The 20,607-nt window shown below is 44.2% G+C and overlaps 1 protein-coding gene across 6 annotated transcripts in view; it reads right to left on the bottom strand.

Annotated features, from left to right (window-relative positions):
* Positions 1–20,607, bottom strand: part of LOC128351680 (uncharacterized) — a 337,204-nt gene that overhangs the window by 190,538 nt on the left and 126,059 nt on the right. The window lies entirely within an intron of this gene.

Here is a 20,607-nt window from a genome sequence, read left to right as displayed (position 1 = left end):
GTTTTTTAATTTTAAAAAATATGCAAAACCAACAACTTGTCCAATCCACTTCAATTTAAATATACATATTCCTCCCACATCTCTCTGCTCAAAACCAAAGCCCCATGCCCTGTCATTCCAGGTGATCTAAAGTCTGAGGCTGAAATGGGGTTGCTTTTTTATGAAGGCAAAGGGCAGATTCTTCCATATCAGGGTGGAACTACTTTTTAAAAAATAGGTTTTTTGAATTTAAAATATATATTTAAAACCAGCAAATTCCTCAATCTCGAAATTAAGTATTCAGAGTCATTTCAATCTGCTCTGCATCCCCCACCCACCTTATATTAAAGCTCTATGGCAAGCAATCCCTAAATATCCAGGGTGGGGGGGTGATAACCACAAAAAGGAAATCACATCCAACCTCCATTACTAAGCCTGAGGAGTCAAAAGCTGGGCAGAGCTGTGGTGGGCAAGGGCAGCCAGCGCTGGCCACCCTGCCTGCCTGCCTGCCTGCCTCCTTCCTTCCTTCCTTGCTGCCTGCCTGCCTGCCTGCCTGCACTCGAGTTCAGGCTTCAGGGAGTCCTGCACGGAGGCCTCTCTGGAAGCCCCGCTTTTTTTTTTTTTTTCATTTTTTCAGAAAAAACCAACAATCATTCAGGAAAAAATGGTGGTGGGTTGGGGGGGTGGTTTCCCCCCAAGTTTTTCCATTGCCCCCCGCCAGGCCTTTACATCTCTAGTTGTTGTACAACCTTGCATGGGAAATTCTGCTCCCCTTAATCATTTTTGTCTCTTTCTTTTCCAACTGACTTGATCCTGACAACAGAATAACTGTGATGACCATGGCAGAGGCTTCTAAAAGTGAAGGAGAAATGGTATATTAGTACTAATATATTGGTAGTAGTAACCTATCTCATCCTTGACTGACTAGGACATGACAAGCTGCACCTGCCATCCACATTGCCCATTTAAACCAGGTAGAATCCAGTTTTAAATGGTTTTTTCTCTCTCTTGTAGCTCCCTTCAAAGAGCCCTGGTCATTATATTGTAAGGAGCATTGTGAGAACTATAGTTAAAAATCCCAAGCCCATTGAAAGAATCCAGAATTCTTTGACTGGGAGGCATGACAATTGGATAGGGCTGAAAACTGGCTTCACTTTGAACCCACTGAAAACCCGCCAACCCACTGAAAATCTCTGGTTGTAATTTGGGTTCTTGCAACCAAAAATCAAGAGTGCACACTGCAAATACCCCTTTCTCCTTTCTCTGGAATTGACAGGTCATGAGAAACCACCCATTGTGTTGTACTGCTTATTAGGTAGGTGCCAGAGTACACATGTGGGTGCTACAGTGATAGCCACTGTTTCCTTTTGTCAGTCTTCTTACCTCTCAAACATTGCTGTGTATGAGGGCAAAACAACTCTAAGATTGTGGACATCCAAATATCCATCCTTTTCTGTCACGAGGCCAAAGTGCTTTCAACAGATGTAGTTCCTTTGCAGGAGGCCATTATCCCCCTCACTCCAGCCTCCAGGAATCTAACAGTTGCCTAATATTAACCTCATCCATCAGAAATTTAAGAAGCCCTGCCTAGCTGAAGGGCAATTCTATTGAACAATGCTGCCAACCCTTAAAAGCACTGTGCTGTTTCAGCCATATTTTATTGTCAGTCTAGCATGCCTTTTGACAGAAATGATACTTTTCTTTGTCCTCCAAACTTAACCATGTTTCTACTTCAGCTTCTTTACCCAGTATTTCCAGTGCTTAACATTCTGACCACTACAGAATGTTCAGCCTATTGCTTTGAAATGGCATTTAGAGATGAAATAATCCAGGATTGGCGGCTTCTGTCTTAACACCTTGCATTTCCAAGCCACTTGCCTCTGGACCCCACTGCTACAAAACTTCAGTTAGTTGAATGAAAGAAGGTTAATCAAATCTGATAGCTGTAGAGGCTATTCACACGATTGTAGAGAATCGGGCTAGTCTCCACTAGCCCGATTTTCTACACCCGTGAGAACCAATGGGCTCGGCTGCGAACCTAGTGGTTCTTGAGCAGGTAACCTGCTCAAGTAGCCCACCCCTAAAACCGGGTTTGTGGAGCAAGTGCTCAGCAAACCCAGTTTTTTTTTTAATCGTAAGTAGCTGCGGTTACTCATGAGTAGACCCCCGGCCTCCCTGTCTTCCATGAGTTGAAAGAACTTCCAATTACATGAGAGGGGCAATTTTTGCTAACCCTCCTTTATTCCCCGAGCCCCCCACACCACTGAATCCTGTTTGTGAGAGTTAGTTAGGGGGGCCCTAAGAACAGAATGGTATTTGATAAAAAGGCTAGAGAGAGAAGAGGAGGTGAGTGATAATAATTCCCCCTTCTGGCATGATTGGAAGCTTGTTTTCACAAGGCAACATCTGGATAGTGTTTAACTCTCCCATTGAAACTGACATGACAGAGGAGCAAACCTGGGTTTGCCTAAATGCTCAACAGGCACAGCAGCCAATTCCAACACTTTGAAAAGTGTTCCTGTATGATACATGTGTTTTCAAAACACCTCTCTGTCACATTTGGAATATGCATTTGGGGTTGTGGATTCCACAAGACAAATATCTGAAGCAGCTCAAATGCAACTTGATGAATTTGTCTTTCAACATTTGCTCCCTGACAGAGACCATGCACATTCAGCTTCCTTAAACACACCCACACACACACACACACACACACACACACACACACACATCCTTCCTTCTCTTATTAGCTTTGTCAGATCTAGTGTTCTCATCAATATGCTGATGACACACACCACTATACCTCTCCTTTCCATGTGTGGCTCCCAGGGAGGCAGTAGAGGTGATCAATGCCTTGTGTCAGTTCAGGAGTGAACGTGGGTAAACAAACCCAACCAAAATCCAGGCAAATCAGAAATATTTTTCTTTAGAAGCTTTGGTGGAACCTAGGCAAGATTTCCAGAGGAACCTTTGCCTTGGAAAGGATGTAAAAGCTTTCCTGGAGAGGGTGGATGCACCCATGGCAACAGCTTTGAGCAAAACTAATGTACCCAGCTCCCCCACACAATTCCCCAGGCTGTCCTTAATCACACCCCACCCACCCCGGTCACTCCCAAGACTGTCTTCAGCCACCCAGCTGCCCCTGTACCAGTCCTGGGTAGGCATTTAAAGAGGCCTCACCATCACCGCGCTATCAGGGGCTACTGCCCCGCATTCTTCTGCCTTCTTGTGGTGGGAGCTGGGATTTCCGACAGCCTTTCTCAACTTAACCAATGTGCACAGGTCTAATAAATATAATGCTAATTGATGAGAAAACAGCAAAGTTAGAGAATTGCAGTTGACCTCCCACTGGAATAAATGGGAATGAATGAATGAATGAATGAATGAATGAATGAAATGGACAAAAACTGTGGTGAATTGAACATGATAGGGATGTACATGAAATGGATTTTGCATTTCATTTTGAGCTTGAAACAAAATGCAAAATGACTGAAACTTTTTATTGAAACAGCATTTGAGCTGACTGTTTCAATGGAACAAACCCAAAATGTTTCAAGTGTTTTGGCCATAGGGCAAAAAACACTACCCCATTGTATGTACCAATGGGGTACACAAAACACCCCATTGTTCCCTGCAATTTTAAACAAAAATTTAACCTTCCTCCAAACCTCACATAGGATCCTATGGGGGTTGGGGGGGAAGATTAAAATTTGTTTAAAATCACCTGCTTGCCCATTTCTTTTGTGCGTTGAGTGGTAGGTAGCACTCATAATGCCCTACCACACAACCCACTTTGGTGTCCCTAGAAGCTACCCACAGGGAACAATGGGATGTTCTCAGTTCCCCCATTGTTCCCTATGGCTAGAACAAGCTGCACTCACAGAGTACGCACACAAGTTTTGGATTGCAATTTCCAATGCAATTTGCAAACATTCCTTTAAAATACAACTGCAGATTAGAAGCACAAAGTAAGAGGGATTCTGTCCCTCCCAACACAGAACACACATATAAAACACAGTCCAAAAGCGGTCAAAAAGAATCACTGACCAAGAATCCACTGCCAGCCACAAAGCTGCAGTAACATCATTGGCACAAGTTGCTTGTTAATGGAACAATGGGGAACTGGCAAATAGCCCTGACTACATTACAGGCTTGTGGGGGGGAACTAGCAAGCTTGAATGGAGCAGTCCACCTCAGAATAAATTTGTTCAAAGCTTCAGTCTCAGAAAGAACTGATAGAGAGTTTGAATTTCAAAAACAGAATGAGGTTTATTTTAGGACTTAGGGGTACAGGAAATGAAATATTGGTTAAGAGGAAACACAATTAGGTTCTACAATTAGGTTCTCCACAAGAGCAGTGTGGAGAGCCTTACCAGGCTCTGCGGGGAGAGCAATCGCTCATGGCTGGGCAGCCGGATCGGCTGCCCACACAACTACTGGCTCCATCATGAAGCTAGTAGGGGCTGCAGCGATTGGGGGCTGCCCGGATGTCCCACGCGAGTCCCAGGATGCCCCACGCGAGTGCACAGAGCATCCTGGGGAGACCCCCGAGACCGTGATGCTTGTTTTAGCCTCCCGGTGGAGGTCTCCTCATGAGTCGCCGTGGTGCGGAGCCACACCGTGGTGACTCACAAGCAGGGGAAAGGGGTTAGTGGAGTCCTCGCTCCGCTAACCCTGTTTAAGGGGAGGGCTTCTTTGGCTGGCTAGCCACCAGAGAACCATTTGGCTCTCTTGTGTACCTGGTGGTTCTCACAATGGGGGAAAACCGGGTTGGGCTCCTTTAGCTTGGTCTCCCCCCATCATGAGAATAGCCTCAATATTAATTATCAAAACTAAGAAGACTGACAAACCAATAAGGCTAAGTTACGGCTCAAAGAGAGGCAATTTGGCTTGAGTTCTGAATTAAATTCATTCAAGGCTGACCAGATAAATGTTCCTAGGAGAGAACAGCTTTGGATTTTAGAGAGAGCAAAGAGGGAGAAGAGTGAGACTCTTGAGGGCAGAGGTTAGATACTGGGGCTATTCACACACATCTGCAAGACCGGGCTTAGGGAACCCAGCCTGGTTTTGCATACATGTAAACCGCCGGTATGAGGCCTGATCCTGGCAGCTCCATGGTGGCAACCTGCACAGAGTCTTTGGATGGGGCAGTCTAGAATGTAATAAATAAATAAATATCTCACCACCCAGTAAAACGTGGTTAAGGGAGTGATCACTCCCTTAACCACATTTTTTTTGCTCATGTGTCAGCTGTCAGCTCGTGTGTCAGCTGGCACACTTGGGGAGGGGAGAGATGATTCCTATAATGCACCACGTGCTCACACAGTGCTTTATCAGAGCTCAGGGGCAGGGACCTCCGGAACTGTTGGGAGAGCCGCTTGTCTGGGCGGGTGATCTACTTGCCCAAGGAAGGGGAGGAGATCGTCTGCAGTGATGGTAGGTTGAACCCTCCTTCCCCACAGTCCCTAGCTAGCCCTTCTCAGTAATCATGAGAAGAGACTCACTACCTAATTCCATCTGGTGGGGCATATGGACCCTTGAAGCTTGGCCAATGCTGAGGAACCTCTCTCAGGTTACTCAGGGACAAGAAGGAAGGCAAAAAGCAGGAACAGGAACCCAAGGGCCAAGTAAGGCCCTGGGAACCAGGCAAAATCCAAACAGGATTTGATCTCTGGGGAGCAGTATCTTGCAACCAAGTTTACCGCACAGAATGGGCTTGGGGAAAGGGCTGATCTGAAGGCAACAAGCAGAATAGGAGCAAAAGTCCAGGCAAGGCAAGATAGAGGTGCCAATGCCCAAATGTAATGATGCACAATTGGTGGATCTGAGGAAGAGACATACTGATGGAATGTGTGTTGACTGAAATAGCCAGCATCTTGCCCTGAAGGGGCATGCTGACCACACCTTTCTGTGGACAAAGGTGGCAGCAATCATGAACAAAAGAATCGTTTGTGTCCTCTGCTGGGTATGCTCCTAACAGCACAACGGGATGACTGGGTCAAGAGACCTGTGCAAGGTGGAATAAAATGTGTGCATCAGAGCTTTTAACAAGCTAGCCTCCTGTGCCCCTAGTCAGCTTTTCACATCTTGGTAGCGATGGAGATAAGCTCGTTACCTCTTATTGGTCTCTTCCTGAGAAGGTGGTAAGACTGAACTGATCCAATATGCCAACATAGGGGAGGGTATTTGGTTAGTTCTTGAGATGAATAGCTCTTAATTAACTCATTTCTACTCCAGTTTCCCCAGCTGACAGCCAATCAAGGGGGCGAGTACAGGGATAGTCCTCCTGCAGTCCTGGGTTAGACTTGACCTAGGGGCACCTTTCCCAGGCTACATGCCAAGTGACATACTCCATGAGTTAGTTCAATGTGAATCAAATTGGCATCTCACAGTCCCATGAGTTCTGAAAGGTACAAATGGAAACTACAAGCCTGTAGCTCCAAACTAGGTGCTGGAGTGCTCCTGGGAGCACCCAAACAAGCTTTCTTGGTAACATGCTCTCTCACACACAATCATGACTCCTTACATTACTCCCTAGCACTGCAATAGCTGCCACAGCAGCACCTTTAGCAACAAGCATAGCCATATGCTCAATTTCAGCCACATTTTGACTGAGTCCACCTTGCAGTGCAGATTGCAGAGCAGACCAGAGCAGTGAGAGAAACACAAGTTAGGCTCAAGGTCAGACATGGAGATCATCACAGCAATCACCAAGAAAGATTACACACAGAGAGAGAGAGAGAGAGAGAGAGAGAGAGAGAGAGAGAGAGAGAGAGAGAGGGAGAGAGAGAGAACGAACTACCACTGTCCATTTCTTGCCACAACACTATCTCACACACAAACCAAACCACAACTCAAGGAAGGCAGCTAGGCACCCAAGTTCTGCCTTTGTTTGTTTTGTTTTTTGTTTTGGGTTTTTTTACATTTTATATCCCGCTCTTCCTCCAAGGAGCCCAGAGCGGTGTACTACATACTTAAGTTTCTCCTCACAACACCCCAGTGAAGTAGGTTAGGCTGAGAGAGAAGTGACTGGCCCAGAGTCACCCAGCAAGTCTCCTGGCTGAATGGGGATTTGAACTCAGGTCTTCCCGGTCCTAGTTCAGCACTCAAACCACTATACCATGCTGGCTCCCCAATCTGAGCTCCAGAAAAACCAGATAGTTATAGCAGTAATAGCACTTTAATATTTGAATATTGGCTGAAATTGATTTTTCAGCCAGTAGGACTAGCACCCTTAGTGTTGAATGATATATATAGGTCTAGGAGGAAATACTATGTGGAGAAGGGGTTGAACTACTATGGCTTCTCCAGCGATGCTCTGGTTGTCTTGAGCTATGGAAGAGCGAGATCATTTCTGCACCAATGCGTTATGGTTATGGAGAAACAGATGGACTGGAGCCAGATAGAGGTTGACACTAATACAGGTAATCAAACATCTGGCCCAGCAAGATACCTTAATAAAATATTAGTACCTAGTTTCCAGAGGGCTCTGATGCTGGCCCGGTGTAATGCCTTAGAAACGGCTGTCCGGGAGGGGAGATACTGTAAGATCCCCTATAAGGAGCGTGTCTGCCTCTGTGGTTCTGGGGAAGTGGAGTCAACAGCCCATGTTATCTTGAATTGTTAGTTTTATCAAACTTTGTGGGAGAGATATATAAGTCCTTTTTTAACAGCATACCCCAGTTGCTCTGAGCAGTTCTATCTGGAATTACTTTTGACGGACCGTTGGGATGTAATATCTTATAACGTGGTGAAGTATTGTTTTCTGGCTAATAAGACTAGGATAAGAAATGTTGAGAAGCAAGATATGGGGTTGGATTGAATAAAATTTAAGATTATTATATCGCATGGAGCCCTCAGTTTTATGTAATGGATGAACTCGGGTGTTATGGTTCTGTTTTATGTTTTTACAGTTTATTGCTTTATTTGACCATGTTTGCTTTTATGTAAAGTTCGTTTTTATGTAAAGCTTTTGTAATTTGCGTTTTGCTGACCACGTGGCCGTAAAAATAAAGATTTGTATTTGTAATAGCACAACATATTATACCCCTGCAAACTGGGCAAAGAGGCACCTTTTAACATGGTGATTCTCTTTATTTAGCGGGGGGAGAGAAACTGGCCCTATCCACCCCCAGCACAGTACTTCCAGTGACTGTTGCTGGGGTCTATCTTATGTTTCTATTTAGAATGTGAGCCCTTTGGGGACAGGGTTCCATCTTGTTTGTTTGTTTGTTTGTTTGTTTGTTTGTTTGTTTGTTTGTTTGTTTGTTTATTCTCGGTGTAAACCGCCCTAAACCATTTTTGGAAGGGTGGTATAGAAATCGAATTATTATTATTATTATTTCTTGTTTACACAGTCAGACAGGTGTTATTGACTGGTTTCTTTTATCCAGACATTGGGTCCTTCCCAAGGACGTGGGATGGCTGAATTTTATTGTCAGTTGTTATAGATATAATCGCAGAATATAGGCTGTTCCCAGTAAAGCTGCTTTTTGTAATTGGCTGATGGTGATTTCTGTGGCCCCGATGGTGTTGAGGTGCTCTTCCTCAGGGAAAGGGTTCCATTTTTGTTTGTTTGTTTGTTTGTTTGTTTGTTTGTTTGTTTGTTTGTTAGTTCTCAGTGTAAACCACCCTGAGCCATTTTTGGAAGGGCAGTATAGAAATTGAATTATTATTATTATTATTATTATTATTATTATTATTATTATTATTTCTTGTTTACACAGTCAGACAGGTGTTATTGACTGGTTTGATTTATCCAGACATCGAGTCCTTCCCAAGGATCTGGGATGGCTGAATTTTATTGTCAATGTTTTTGCTGTTGTTATAGATATCGTCGCAGAATATAGGCTGTTCCCAGTAAAGCTGCTTTTTGTAATTGGCTGATGGTGATTTCTCTGGCCCCTATGGTGTTGAGGTGCTCTTCAAGGTCTTTTGGAACTGCACCCAGGGCGCCAATTACCACTGGGATTATTTTGGTCTTCTTCTGCCACAGCCTTTCAATTTCAATTTGTAGATCTTTGTATTTTGTGATTTTTTCTATTTCTTTTTCTTCTATTCTGCTATCCCCTGGTATTGCTATGTCGATTATTTTAACTTTTCTTTCTTTCTTCTTGATGACAGTTATATTTGGTGTATTGTGTAGCAGATGTTTGTCTGTTTGTAGTCGGAAGTCCCATAATATTTTTGCATCTTCATTTTCTTCAACTTTTTCAATTTTATGGTCCCACCAATTTTTGGCTACAGGTAGCTTGTATTTTTTGCAGATGTTCCAGTGTATCATCCCTGCTACCTTGTCATGCCTTTGTTTGGAGTCAGTCTGTGCGATCTTTTTACCACAGCTGATTAGGTGGTCCTAATCAGCTCATCTGCTTCTTTACAAAGGTGGCATTTGCTGTTTGTTGTTGACTTTTCGACTTTTGCTCTTATTGCATTTCTTCTTAGTGCCTGTTCTTGTGCAGCCAGTATTAAACCCTCTGTTTCTTTCTTCAAGTTGCCATTCTTAAGCCATTGCCAGGTCTTGGTGATGTCTGATTTTCCACTTATATTGTGCAAATATTGACCATGCAGGGGCTTATTTTTCCATTTTTCTGCTCAATTCTTGACTTGTTCTTTCTTGTAGGCCTGCTTTGTTTCATTGGTGTTGAATAGTTTCTCGTTATTGACCATTTGAAGTGCATCTTCTTCAGTGTCCTTGATATATTCTTCAAGGCCTCTTTTCTCCTCCTCTACTGTTTGATGGACTTGCAGCATTCCTCTTCCGCCTGAGCTGTGAGGGAGGTAGAGCCTATCTACATCACTGCAGGGGTGCAGAGCATGATTGATGGTCATGATTTTCCTGGTCTTACGATCCAGTGTCTCTAGCTCTGCCTGGGTCCAGTCTATTATCCCTGCAGTGTATCTGATAACAGGTATAGCCCAAGTGTTTATGGCTTGTATGGTGTTCCTGCCATTGAGTTTGGACTTGAGGATTTTTCTAACTCTCCTGATGTATTCACCTCCAAATTTTCTTTTAACTTCAGTGTGTGCGATGTTATCAGCCTGGAGAATGCCCAAGTATTTGTAATGTTCTTTCTCTTCCACGTTCTTGATCTTGCTTCCATTGGGCAGTTCTATTCCTTCTGTTTTTCTTATTTTCCCTCTGTTCATTATTAATGCAGCACACCTGTCTAGTCCAAACTCCATTGCTATATTGCTACTGAATATACGGACAGTGTTTAGCAGTGATTCAATTTCTGACTGGGACTTTCCATACAACTTCAGATCATCCATGTACAGCAGATGGTTGATTTTACTTGATGTTTTAGATGTTTGGTATCCGAGGCCTGTTTTGTTTAGTATTTGTGAAAGTGGGGTCATGGCGATTACAAACAACAGAGGGGATAGTGAGTCCCCTTGGAAAATGCCTCTTCTAATGCTAAGCTGTCCAAGTGTCTCGCCATTGATTGTTAACTGTGTACTCCACATGCTCATTGCTTTTTTTATAAATATCTGAATGTTTTTGCCGACACCAGTTGTTTCTAAACACTTTAGTATCCATGTGTGAGGCAATGAGTCGAAGGCTTTCTTGTAGTCAATCCATGCAACAATTAGATTTGTTTTTCTTCTTTTGCAATTTTCTAAAATCATTTTGTCAATAAGCAGCTGGTCTTTTGTGCCGCTGGTGTTCAGGCAATTTCCTTTCTGTTCAACTGGAAGCTTTTTGTTAGTTAATAAGTGTTGCATCACTTCATCTGCTATTATTCCAGTTAATAATTTGAACATGGTTGGCAGGCAGGTTATTGGTCTATAATTACTTGGAACTGCACCTTTTGCTGGGTCTTTCATTATGAGATGAGTTTTCCCAGTTGTTATGAGATTAGTTTTTGGAACTGAGTCTTTTATTATTATTATTATTATTATTATTATTATTACTCAGTGCTGAGAAAAAAGAATCACAAAACTAAACCTTCCTTCCTCCACTCCTGATGTATCCCCTTCTTCAAGAGAGGCACAGTATAAGGGCTCTCTCTGCCTCCCAGTCCCTTTGAATACATTTTGAAATCCCCTTCTTTTGTGTTCCCCCACCCTCCTCTCTCCCCCAGCAAATGGGGGCACAGTTGCCCATGACAACAGTTCAGGCGATTCTCACAATTGCCCAAAAGCAGGCTAAGGGAGCCTAGCCCGCTTTTGGGCTATCGTGTTCTATAACAGGAGCTGCACAGCTCCCAGCAACTAGCCGTGCTAAATACCCCTCCCCTTAGCCGAGGTTAACGGAGCAAGCACTCTGTTAACCTTGTCTTTTTGCTCATGTGTTGCTGTGGCATGCGGCGACACATGAGGAATCCCCCGACCAGGAGGCTGCAAGTAGCCTCCCAGGCTCAGGGGTCTCTCCAGGATGCCCCACATGCTCACCCAGGGCATTCTGGAACTTCTCGGGGCCACGCGGCCCCCGATCCCTGCAGCACCCAACGGCTCCGTGATGGAGCTGGCAGTTGTGTGGGTGGCCAATCTGGCCACCCAGGGCTGCCTTCCAATCATCTGTAGGGAGAGCAGGCTAAGCCCGCTCTCCCCGCAAACCCCCTTACAGTGCTTCTCACTGATTGTGAGAATCACCTCGATATATATGATAACAAGCCAACCAAGAAGCAAGGAGATCATAAGCCAATCAGAAGCCAGTGCCAGAAAATCAATCAGCAAGGGAAAAATAGCCTTCCCAAATGGTGCTTGGACTGTCAAAATGTTTTGATCGAAACGGGGTTGTTCTGCTCTCAGCTCAAAACAAACCCTTTATTTGAAAGGGGTTCTGTTCTGAGTATGAAACACTTGAAACGGCCTGTTTCAGATCAAAACGTTCTGACGTTTAACAAAAAAAACAAACCGACATTCATTTATTCTTGCTTGCATACCTCTACCAGAATACAGCTGATAGTCTGGTGCCCAACAATAAAAACATACAACTGACTGGTGCCAACTATCAGAACATACAATCTAATCTTGTTCAGGTGAACTGGTTACCTATTTGTTAATTCTAGGCTCAATTAGAAGTGCTGGATTTAGCATTTAAAGCCCCAAATGGCTTTAGACCAGGTTAGCTCAAGAACTATGTTCTCCCATATGAACCTGCTTCAGTTTTAAGAGCATCATCATTAAAGGACCTGCTTCCAAAGAAACAGACTTCTCAGTGGTGGTACCAAGAATACCATTCCTGTGGAGATCTGCCAGGTTCCTTCATTATGTGTATTTAGGTGTTTGTTGAAAACATGTTTTCTTCAACAAATTGTTAGTTTGATTATTCACTGCTTTTAGAGACTGAAATGCCTTCAGATTATGTTACAGTAGTGCTGCAATTGTATTGCTTTGTCACACTGTGCTCATTTTATCTTTCTATTTTAATGTATTTTTATTTTATGTAAATTGCTTTGAGTGTTTACAAATAGAAGAGCAGTACAGAAGTATAAATGCATACATATCTTTTACTTCTGAAGCTACTTTTTACAATACATATTTTTAGCTATATGATCTAAGTGTGCATCCAAGCATGTCATGTGCAGATGAAACCAACATGTGTATCACTTGTCAAAAAGTTATGGTTGGCAGCAGATCCTGTTGAATTTCAGTTGTGTGGAAGCAAGGTAGGAGGAAAAGCTGGATAGCTTTTCCTCCTACCTTGTTTCCATACAATCGCATCTATCCAGGTTTTCTTCTTACCCTGCCATCTCTTAAGGTGTGAGGGTGTAAAAGATTCAGATAAAAAAGAAGGGGACAGAGCAGAACCATATAAAGAGCAGACAGAAGGCTGTGGTAGCTGATCAAAGAGATAAAAGATCCCAAAAAAGGTAGCATACAACAAGTAAGAGATTCAGCGTATAGGTGATTATATGCCAGTGCCAGAAGCCTCCAAGCCAAGATGGGTGAGCTGGAGTGCTTGGTTGTTAATAAAGAAATAGATACAGCAGGCATAACAGAAACATAGTGGAACAGTGAGAACCAGTGGGACACTGTTATCCCTGGATATGAACTCTATAGAAAGGACAGGGAGGAATACCTTGGAGGTGGAGTAGCACTATGTTAAAGAAGGTATAGAATCTAACAAGCTAGAAAACCTAGGAGGACTGGAGTCTTCCACAGAAACCCTGTGGGTGACAATACAAGACCTGAAAGGAAATGTGCTACTGGGGACATGCTATCACCCTCTGGATCAAAACACTGGCAGTGACTGGGAGTTGCAGGAGGAAATCAGGGAGGTGTCACAGAGAGGCAATGCAGTAATAATGGGTGACTTCAGTTACCCACACATAGACTGGGTAAATTCACAGTCAGGTAATGACAAAGAGGTCAAATTTTTATATACGCTGAATGACTGTGCCCTAGAACAGTTGGTCATGGAACCAACCAGAGAAAAGGCAACCTTGGACTTAATCCTGAGTGGCATCCAGGACCTGGTTTGTGATATCAGTGTCATGGACCCTTTAGGGAACAGTGATCATCGTGTGATCAAATTCAGCACACATGTGGGGAGAGAATCATCAAGGAAGTCTAACACAGACACTTAGAATTTCAGAAGAGGAAACTTCTCCCAAAATGAGGAGTATGGTGAAAAGAAAGCTGAAAGGGACAATCAGGAGAGTCACTTCACTCCAGGAAGCATGGAGTTTATTTAAAACCACAATATTAGGAGCCCACTTAGAATGTATACCAAAAAGGAGGAAAGGAATCACTAAGTACAGGAGGATGCCAGCATGGCTAAAAGGTAAACTCAAGGTAGCCATAAAGGGGAAGAAGACTTCCTTCCGAAACTGGAAGGCCTGTCCAAGTGAAGAGAACAGAAAGGAACACAAACTCTGGCAAAAGAAATGCAAAGTGACAATAAGGGAGACGAAAAGAGAGTTTGAGGAACATTTACCTAAAATAATCAAGGGAAATAACAAAAACTTCTTTAAATACATCAGAAGCGGGAACCTGCCAGGGAGGCTGTTGGACCATTAGATAATGAGGGAGTGAAAGGGATTATTAAGGAGGATATGGAAGTTGCAGAGAAGCTAAATGAGTTCTTTGCATCTGTCTTAATGGCAGAGGATACTAAGCATATACCTGTTCCTGGGTATACCAAGCTTTTCAGGGACGGAGGCTAAAGAACTGAGTCACATAGCAGTGACAAGAGATGATGTTCTAAACTGTCTGGAAAAATTAAAAACTAGGAAATCACCAGGGCCAGAGAGCATCCATCCAAGAGTCCTTAAAGAACTCAAATGTGAAATTGCCAACCTCCTTGCAAAAATATATAACTTATTCCTACAATCAGGCTCTGTACTGGAGGACTGGAAAGTAGCCAATGTAACACTGATTTTCAAAAAGGGATCTAGGGGCGATCCAAGAAATTACAGGCTGGTTAGCTTAAAGTCTGTTCCTGGCAAATGGATGGAAAGCATTCTCAAGGATAAAACTGTCAAGCACATAGAAGAACAGGCCCTGCTTGGGAGAACCAGCATGGCTTCTGCAAAGCGAAATCTTGCCTCACAAACCTTTTGGAGTTCTTTGAGGATGTCAACAAGTGTGTGGATAAAAGTGATCTGGTTGACAAAGTATACCTGGACTTCCAAAAAGTGTTCAAGAAAGTTTCTCATAAAAGACTCTTGAAAAAACTTAGCGGTCATGGGATAAGGGGAGAAGTACATGTGTGGATTGATAACTGGTTGAAGGACAGGGAACAGAGGGTAGGTATAAATGGAGAGTTTTCACAATGGGGTCCCCCAGGAATCTGTACTGGGACTGGTGCTTTTTAATTTATTCATAAATGATCTAGAAGCAGGGGTAAGCAGCGAGGTGGCCAGATTTGTTGATGACACCAAACTATTTAGGGTAATGAAATCCAAAACAGTTTGTGATAGGGGTGTGCATGGAACTGCCACACTGCGGTCTGGCACTGGGGTGGAGGGTAGCTTTACGAGTGGCGGGAGGGTTTACTTACCCCTCCCGCCGCTTTCCCGCTCTGGCGCTGTAATGTTACAAGTAATTGGGGCGGCAGGATACCTCCCCATCTCTGACATGGTGTGCGCGCGCAAAGGACTACTGGGAGTTTTTTTAGAGCAACATTGGGGAAGGGACAGCAGGGAGGTATCCTGCTGCCCCAATTACTCGTAACATTACGGCACCAGAGCAGGAAAGCGGCGGGAGGGGTAAGTAAACCCTCCCGCCACTCTTAAACCCACCCCCCACCCCCGAACCGAACCACCCACCTTTACAATGGCCTCCGGACCGGTCCGGGCCCATCCCTAGTTTGTGAGCCTGTGAGGTGCTTGAAAAGGATCTCTCCAAACTGGAGGAGTGGGTGACAAAGTGGCAAATGTGGTTCAATGTTGGCAAGTGTAAAGTGATGCACATTGGGATGAAAAACCCCAACTTCAAGTATACATTCATGGGATCTGAGCTGTCAGTGACTGACCAGGAGAGGGATCTTGGGGTCATGGTGGACAGCTTCTTGAAATTGTCGACTCAATGTGTGGCAGCTGTGAAAAAGGCCAATTCCATGCTAAGGATCATTAGGAAGGGGATTGAAAATAAAACTGCTAATATTATAATGCCCTTATACAAAACTATGGTACGGCCACACTTGGAGTACTGTGTACAGTTCTGGTCACCACATCTAAAAACCGCCCTGAGCCATTTTGGAAAGGCGGTATATAAATCCAATAAATAAATAAATAAATAAATAAATAAATAAATAAATAAATAAATAAAAAAGGACATTGTCGAACTGGAAAAGGTGCAGAAGAGGGCAATCAAGATGATCAGGGGCCTAGAGCACCTCTCTTATGAGGCAAGGCTACAACACCTGGGGCTATGAAGTTTAGAAAAAAGATGACTGCAGGGAGACATGATAGAGGTCTATAAAATCATGAATGGTGTGGAGAAAGTGGATAGAAAGAATTTTTTCTCTCTCACACATAACACTAGAACCAGGGGTCATCCCATGAAATTGATTGCCAGGAAATCTAGGACTAACAAACAGGAGTACTTTTTCAGACAATGCATAATCAGCTTGTGGAATTCTCTGCCACAAGATGTGGTGACAGCCAATAACCTGGATGGTTTTAAGAGGGATTTGGATAACTTCATGGAGGAGAGGTCTATCATCGGCTACTAGTTGGAGGACTATAGGCCACCTCCAGCCTGAAAGGCAGGATGCCTCTGAGTACCAGTTTTAGGGGAGTAAGAGCAGGAGATGCTTCCAGTGGCATCTGGTGGGCCACTGTGTGAAACAGGATGCTGGGCTAGATGGGCCTTGGGCCTGATCCAGCAGGGCTGTTCTTATGTTCTTGCTTCCACACAACTGAAAACTGAGAGCACACACAGCTCCCAAACACAAGTAGAACACAGTTTTTGATTGTGTGAATGACTTCAATGAAGCTATTCACACATGTAGCAGAAACTGGGCTAAGGGAGCCCAGCCCGGTTTCTACTGCACGTGTGAATCAGCAGGAGCCATGCGGCTCCCAGCGGTGGCGTGGTGGCTAGCCCTCTTATGTAGCCTGCCCCTTTATCCAGGTTTTGGGCATGAGGGCACCCCCCCAAAAAAGGGTAAACAATTGTGTGTCTGCCACGGCTGCTCACAGTCACGGCAGGTACACTTGGTGGGGAGGTGGAGCCCAGAAATGCATCGCACACTCGCGTGGTGCATTACTGGGGCTCCAGAAGGTGGGCACCACACAGCAGCACTTCCCTTTGTCCAACTCCCGGAGCTGCCGGGCGGATGGATGGCAGAAGAGCTGCCACTCATCTGTACCGCCGATCCGCCCACCCAGAACCCTGCCTGTGATCGTCTGTGGGGAGGTGAGCACTTTCGGGTTTCCTCCCTGCAAAAGAGGGTCGCCCTTCTCATGCGATTGTGAGAAGAGCTTCAATGTGTGAAATGGCACTCCATTCCTTGAAATTCACAACACGTGAGAAACAAAGGACGTCATGATACAAGCTTCTGTGTCTTTCATATTTTACACAAAAGGTGTTCTGATTTCCGTTTGTTGGTTAGGCTGTATTCACAGATTCTTTTAAGAAATACAAGTTGAGTATAAAAGCCAGGAAGCATACTCTGGGTTTTTTTAGATTTAAAGTGTCATCAGTTTATCTCAATAGCATATTAAGGAGGCTTGTTGTTTCTGTCACGTTGAGAAGTTTATTTATCTGAGCTGTTGATCTGTGTATCAGACAGATCACAAGTACAGACCCATGTAATGTGACAGTTACTATGGTAACTTCTCATTTATTAAGGAAAAATCAAACAGGGTAAGTCATGTAAAGGCCCAATTAATGACAAAGGTTGGTGAGACTGCTAAATCAGTACCCTTTTACCAAGACTGTCAGTGAAGATCGAGCCTCGTGGCTGTCAGTGCATTTTCTAATGGCATGATGTATAAGCATTGTTCAATGTCAGCATATGCTCAGTGTATAGCAAGCACTCACTGAATTTCCTGTGGATCTTAGAAAGAAACTTTAACCTATGCTATCCCAGGGCTCATTCTTACAACATGTAACAGCATCATATTATGCCAACAAAAGAGGTGCAATCAATACAAATAATGTTATTGATATCAACCTCAATGCTCTTTCCCACTCAGTCACTGGGCACCTCAGTATTGCCTCCTCTTGTACTTTCCAGTCTTCTTCTCCATGTGGAATTTCCCTCTCCCTTGCCAAACGAAAAGCAAGCAAACAGACTTGTTCCCAACAAATAGATACCAATACAAATGTGTTATGTGCAGTGTTTGAATATTGTATGTGTGAACATATACACCAAAAGCAAACACAAATTGGATTCTTGGTGGCTGTATGAGTTCTCTCAATGAATCCCTATCAAGATCTCCATACACATATACATACAGACCAAAGAAGCTACTCTGATAGAGATAGACTTGTTAAAAGGACAGTAACTGAAAAAATTCCTGGGGGAAACCATGAACCCCACCAGGCTGGGGCTGCCTGGGGGAGTACTGGCACAACCCATGATGTCCCCAGACCCACTTTGGAGTGCCCTGTCACCCCCCAAATGGGGGAATGGGTCTGCCCCAAATCCCCATTAATCCCTATGGGAGAAATGCAAAAATTGGAAAAATATTCAAAAATTCATTAAAAATCGTTGGCGTGTCTGATTTCTTTGGGGTTCAGTGGGCAGCTGGCACCCTTGGGTGCCTACCACCTACCCTGGTTTTGTGCCCCTAGGTGCTCTACATAGGGAGCAATGGGCCAGTTTGAGTCCCTATTATACACTATGTAGAACCGTTTAGAACCAGCTCAAACTCGGTTCGAATTCGAACCAAAGCAGGGAGGGTTCAAACAACACTTAAAATCAAACCTACCCACCCTGGTTCAAGGCTGGTTCAAATTCGAACCAAACAGGCCAAGCCGGTTTTGTGCACATCTCTACTGTGCTGACATGGGCAACCCTACTCGGAGCTGCACAGAGCAGGGTGGAGGGATCTGGGGCTGGAACTTCTTGTTCCAGCCTCTGGGCATTCCACAATGCAAGACAGCATGTGTGTTTGTTGCATTGGGGTTTTCTTCTCAGGCCCTACTCGCTCATGGCTCCACCACTAACAGAGATCCTTTTTTCGGGGATTAGGGACAAGGCCTTTTCGGTTGTGGCCCCTTGGCTTCGAGCGCCCTCTCTGAAGAGCTTCGCCAGTTCCCTCCTTCAGTGTTTTTAAAAAACAACAACACTAAACACACACCTTTTAAAGGAGGCTTTTTAATGCCCCTTCTTGGGTTATATCGGTTAGGTTCTTTAGTTTTTAGTTTTTATAATTTCCAGGTGTTAGCTTTTAAAATAAAGTTTAGTTTGAACTTCATAGTGATTGTGGTTTTGAACCTGACCTTTAACTTGTTTCCTCAATTTGGTTAATGTTCTTGTTTTTTCTTTTCTCTGGTATCTCTTTTATGGCTGTGAGCTGCCCCAAGCAGTAGTGTACTGGAGGAGTGGGGTCTAAATATTTTAAATCAAGAATAATAGAGAAAAGGTTGGATGGGGATTCAAACTTGAGTACTCTCGGTCTTGATTCTCACCACTCTAACCACTACGCTATTCCGGCTCTCCAGCTTCCAAGGGTCAGATCAGTCCTAAGAACATCGGAACAGCCTCCTCTCTCCCCCCACTCCTCAAGATTCTCTTTGTATCAGGGAGCCTGCTTCCGACTGGAAGCTATTCAAGACACTCAAGCACGAGCTGGGTCTTGTGTTACCAAGCATGACTTGTCCCCTTAGCTAAGCAGGGCCCATCCTGGTTGCATATGAATGGGAGACTTGAGGTGTAACCACTGTTAGATACTCCCCTCAGGGGATGGAGCCACTCTGGAATGAGCAGAAGGTTCCAAGTTCCCTCCCTGGCTTCTCCAAGAGAGATGCTGAGAGAGATTCTTGCCTACAATCCTGGAGAAGCCGCTGCCACTCTGTGAAGACAATACTGAGCTAGATAGACTAATGGTCTGACTCAGTATATGGCAGCTTCATATGTTGCTATATTCCTATCCTTGCCAAGAATGCTGGACAAGGGGACCTTGATCTGATACAGATTGGGACATCTGACCCTTCTGAAAGGTATCCTTCTGATCATTTAAGGGAGATCTGTCATTCTTTCACAATTAATAAGTTCTAAATGTACACTTGATTTTCAGTGGACTGCAGAGTTTCTGCTTTTGGTTTTGGTTTTATTTGATGAAAAAAATTGTATGTTGTCCATCAGGGCTCCATATTGCCTCTGATGTTGTTTAACATCTACATGAAACCGCTGGGAGAGATCATCAGGAGATTTGTTGCAGGGTGTTATCTGTATTCTCATGACAAACAAGTCTTTTTCTCCATTTCAACATCATCAGGAGAAGGCATACCCTCCTTAAATGCCTTCCTGCAGGCAGTGATGGGCGGGATGAGAGATAACAAACTGAGACTGAATCCAGATAAGACACAGGTACTTATTGTGAGGGGTGGGAACTCAGGAGATTATTTTGATCTGCCAGTTCTGAATGGGGTCACCCTTCCCTGGGAGAAACAGGTATGCAGTCTGGAGTTGCTTCCGGACACAAACCTCTCCCTGGTGTCCCAGGTTGAGTCGGTGGCCAGAGGTGCCTTTTAGCAGCTTTGGCTGATACACCAGCTGCATCCGTTCTGTAGGTAAATGACCTAAGATCAGTAGTACATCTGCTGGTCACCTCCAGATTTGACTACTGCAATTCACTCTATGTGCAGCTGCCTTTGTACGTAGTCTGGAAACTGCAGTTGGTCCAGAACGTGGCAGCCAGGTTGGTCTCTGGGTCATCTCAGAGAGACCGTATCACTCCTATCTTAAGAGATCTACACTGGTTGCCGATACATTTCCGGGCAAAATACAAGGTCTTGGTTATAACCTATAAAACCCCTCAACAGCTTGGGCCCTGGGTATTTAAGAGAACATCTTCTTCACTATGAACCACACCACACATTGAGATGGTCAGGAGAGATCCGTTTGCAATTGCCACCGGCTCAACTGGTGGCTACTCGGGGACGGGCCTTTTCCATTGCTGCCTTGAGTCTTTGGAATGAGCTCCATGCTGACATAAGAGCTTCCCCATCTCTTACAACTTTTAAAAAGGCAGTCATGATGCATTTGTTCACCCAGTCTTT

Source organism: Hemicordylus capensis, chromosome 3 (genome assembly GCF_027244095.1).
Source record: "Hemicordylus capensis ecotype Gifberg chromosome 3, rHemCap1.1.pri, whole genome shotgun sequence".
Classification (NCBI taxonomy): domain Eukaryota; kingdom Metazoa; phylum Chordata; class Lepidosauria; order Squamata; family Cordylidae; genus Hemicordylus; species Hemicordylus capensis.
Note: the sequence above shows the minus strand (reverse complement) of the source record. Positions and strands in the feature narration are given on the sequence as shown.